We start from the raw sequence: 4,668 nt of genomic DNA on the forward strand, positions 1-4,668 counted from the left end.
ATTTAATAACAAACATAAACCCATAGTTCTAATTCATGACAAAAATTGCATTAATATCAGATTCAAATTAATCGCATATCATTAGCTATCCTAGAACTGAAAGTATAACTGGAAAGGAGACTAAGTGTGCAATGTACTAATCCCTTCTAGTCTCCGGATAGAGGACTGATGTAGGAGGAGTTTAAAAGTAAATCTAGTTAGTATTGTAACCGTTCCAGATACAAGAATTAATCGAAAACCCCATATATTCTGTAGGGTGTTGGATCGTGCATTAACCAGTACACAAGTAAGTATCCAATAAATAAAAGATATTTAACTTATGAATCCTTTTCTCTTCTCTTCTGACATGATTCTATTACTTTAAGATTTATCTTTATGATCGATCCTCAGGCACAATGAATATTATACATGATCATGAGGAATAACACTCTTGGGGCCCAATACCACCACCAACATGAGACATATTCTTAGTGGTCATAAAAGATATGGCCTGTCCATGTTTACAAATCCCTAAAGGTTGCAGCTTACGAGATTCATTGTTAGAAATTCAAATGGAAAAATATGCGGAATGATTTCTTTTACAAATTTACATGAAAAAGATATAGAGGTAAACCTTGAACATTCCTTCAAGTTTGTTTGTAAACTGGCTGCCACACTCTGTCTTCAGTTGCAGCATCGTACCAACATAACTTTAACAATTTAATACAATCTTTATTGTTTAGAGCACGCGTCATTTAATTCAAAGATGAAGATATTGACCTTAGAAATCATGGATTTCTCTGGATCAATAGAAGCACTCTTTCCTATTAGCAGTCTTTTAGCAAGATCCTTCTTATAGAATGCTTCAAAGACGTCCTTGCCCTTAATTATCAACAAAAACATCATTCATATCTCTAGCATTTGCTTGAAGGGAGAGAAAAGAAAGAAATGCACACAAAAAAAACTGTTATTTCAAGAAAAGGTATATTTAATCATTTTTATCAGCAAACTCTACCTGGATGAACCTGAATAAAACAAAAACTTTATCCAGTGTACCCTCTAATTCCTCTTCAGAAGTACCCTTATTACCAGCACGAAGCTTTTCATCCAGAAACTTTGCAATTAGCTCAGCAGGTCGATTCTATTAAACACAACAGTGTTCAACCATCAGTCAAGTTTAAAATATGGTGATCTAAATAATGATTATTACTTCACTGATGTATAGAAAAATAAGAATGCATTTTAAAAATAAAATAATCTCCAAATACAAAGGACAAGCATGGTAACCTGACGAAGGTTAATTAGATGCTCAAATGAATCCTTAATAGTGTTGCAAAATGCCTCATTCTTGGAAAAGCTTTCTTCCAATACAGAGTCAAGTAAGGCCTTGAATTCTAACAAAGAAGACACCATGTCCTTGTCTTTCTCTTCATCCATAACAATGGTCTGTCCAGTTCTCCGAATATATTAGCTTAGGGCCTGCTTGAGTGATTCAAGAGCATTGATCCTTGAAAACAGTGAGTACATCCTCTGAAGGTCCTCTATACGATGTCCATCCATCAGAATCTTAAATCCCTGCAGAAATAAGAGAAACAATAACCATTAATAAGAAGAAAATTCAAGCAGGTACTCAAAAACACAAAGGAAAACCAAATATACATATTCAAACCTTATCAAGAATAGAATGTATATGACGTTGAAGGAGCTGCCTTTCTGCTGTTGCTATAAGTGGCATTCTTGTAATAGCATCCAGGTAGAGTAAACATCTTTCATTTTCTTCATGTAACCTCATCTGCATCAATACACACAAACAGTTACATAAACTTACACAAAAATTGTAGAGGGATAAACATTCAAATTCCATATATATGGAATAATGTGCAAATTTAACATTCTTTTTAGAAGGATAAAACATGCACAATTCAAAAATACAGAGTAACAATCACTGCTAACTGAGAAAGTGAAATATGAAGAGACACCTCTACATGCTTCAAGTAATCTGGAACATCCGATTGCTGCATGTATTTCATTCCTTCAGCTGCATAAAACTCGGATGTGCACTCCAGGAAAGGCTTCTCAAAACTTTCCGAGTAAATGCCCAAAGCAGTAAATATAATTCAAAAGATGGTTAAGTAGTGTCATGTCAACTGCTTCACCTAACTTGCATGATCAAATCAGACACAATGGATTACAAGATACAAATTTAATTAACACCTGAAAGATAAGAATTAATTACTAACATCATCCAAGAAACTAAGGGGCAAAATTTATGTGGAAGGAAACTAAATGCATGAGAATTACAAGAAAGAAAGCAGCAAAATAATAAGTTCCTCAACAATTTTTAGGTTTTTTCTTGAGAATGATGGAAGCACGGATAATTAAAATGAGCTAGAACGAAGCAGGTTATAGTTAAATTGATTAGGCATGCTAATTGACCTTTCTAGGAACTTCTTTCCGCAAATGAAGATATGTAACCACCTTCTACCACTAAAATCATAGAAAAAGAAGTAAAACAAGCAAAGGAATAGTAACATTGAAACAACATTGCATTTTTTGCATAGGTTGTTACTTTGAAACCCACAAAAAATAGAATAGGAAATTTTTTCGCACATTTCAACTTGAATTTTGTTAGAGTTACCTCTCACTCTCAATCATTCTTAAAACACCGATGACAGTTTTGTGCTCAACTTCCGGAGCCAGAGAAAGATGTTTACGGAAGAGTTGCAGGCCCATGTCCCACAAAGAACGTACATTTGGGTTTTGTTTAACATATGTTCTGTCCAGGTACAAGGCTATATCACGACTCATCAACATTTGATCATAAAGATCTTGCCAACATTTCTCAACAAGAGATAAGAAAACCACCAGGTCAGGGCTTTGCCCAACCAAAGATCTTAATGCCGTAGATATATGTTCTTGGCATTCATTTTCAATTCGTTGATACAGATTTCCTCCCATCTTGTGTAGGCAAAGATGATTGACAGCCTGAAGGCAGAATACCCAATTATCAAGGCTCAATATTGCTCACACTGCAAATGGCTATCATAATCAAAATAAAGAGAAAGGGGGAAAAAGTGAGACTTACCTGGTAAAGTTTCTCCAAGTCACAAGGATTTGGTTGCTTCAGAAATATAGCATTAATGGCTGACTTCAGCTTTGTCCATGTTTCCTCCATAAATTTGTAGGCAAAGAGAAAAAGGGAAAAAAAGAAAGAGGGGGAAAGCAAGCGGCGTGAACTTTGTTATCGAGGGAGAAGAAGCGGGAAAATATGAAAATAATAGGAGAAAATTAAAATACGGCTTTTACAGATGACACACAATTAAAAATGTTCTCCGTGTTTTTGCAAATTTTTTGGATTATGACTATTAAATATGACACACATTATAGTAAGTCATAAATCGTTTAGATTTTAAAAAACATGATATTTTTTATGAAACACATTTTTTACAAGTCATAAATTAGCGTGTGTCATCGTTCGTGTATCATTAAAAGTATATTTTCTTGTAGTGTTGCTCTAAAGATTTTTGATATTTTAATATAGCTTATAGAGATAAAAAAAAAGGACGTACTATAATCAATGCTAAAAGTAAACAGACATCATATTGTGTTAAAGTTGTATATTTCAAGCTCTCTTGGTGAAACATTCCCCGGGAGAAAAACAACAGAAGACGACAAAAGAGAATGTACGAAGCCGACTTAAAGAAATTAATTTCTCATTTTCCACAAATGGTAAAGCGATACGGTCTTTATTTGTACCCGCCGGACACAATCTGATTTTTTTTTTATTCTTTGGTTCTCAATTCATAGAACATGGTAGGTATGAAGTATTTCTAAGGAGACGGAGGAGCAAAGGGAAGGGATTTTGAAATTGCTGGATCACAAGACGATGCTAGTGTTGTCACTAGGCTGTGGTGAAATCAATACTGAAGATAGATATGATGTAATGGTGATAGATAAAGCAACAAATGAGAATATGAACAATCTTATCAGAATTGAGGAAAAGTCGACAAGTAAAACAGTATTGAGGGTCAACTTGGAGGCCAAAATATTTGAAAAAATTGAAGGATGAGCAAAACAAAAGCTTTTGGGTGAAAGAAAGCATAGGCTGGAGATCTGTCTTCTTCATGAAGTTGTGGACTTAAACCTCTAATTCCGGAGTACCTCCAAGAGACATAGCTTTATTCTTGAAATTTTCCAATAAACCCTTGCTATCAGCATCACTCATGGCAGGAGATCTCACACGGACACAGCTAGAAGATTTAAAATGCAAGCTTTTGAATTTTTTTTAGAAACTCTAATTTCTTCAAGTAGAGTTTCTCCATCACGATAATGCCTATTCCCAACCATTGGATTATCGTTGAGATTATGGGAGGGGGAGGCGTTCGACTTGGACTAAGGAGTGGTTTCAAAGATTTCATCGTCTTCTGATGACTCAGGAGGAGACGACATTGTGGTGCTGAGTGATGCAGCTGGAGAATCAGAAGCTGACACACCAAAATAAGGGTACTCTCTCATGTCATCCTCTTCAGAAGGTGACATTTGACATTCTTCCACTATAAAACTAAAAGGATCAATTGGTTTCAGATGTAGCTTCTGCTGGAAGCGTAAATGGGCTCTTATTTTTATATAACTCGAACTATTATTTATACGAAGAAAAATACGTTACAATGATGTTACCCAATATTACAA

At 34.9% G+C, this 4,668-nt stretch overlaps 1 pseudogene; it reads right to left on the reverse strand.

Moving 5' to 3' along the window:
* Nucleotides 1-326: 326 nt before the first annotated feature.
* Nucleotides 327-3,154, reverse strand: LOC120155703 (annotated as a pseudogene).
* Between the last annotated feature and the right edge of the window lie 1,514 nt (nt 3,155-4,668).

This window comes from Hibiscus syriacus, unplaced genomic scaffold (genome assembly GCF_006381635.1).
Source record: "Hibiscus syriacus cultivar Baekdansim isolate YM2019G1 unplaced genomic scaffold, ASM638163v2 tig00111201_pilon, whole genome shotgun sequence".
Classification (NCBI taxonomy): domain Eukaryota; kingdom Viridiplantae; phylum Streptophyta; class Magnoliopsida; order Malvales; family Malvaceae; genus Hibiscus; species Hibiscus syriacus.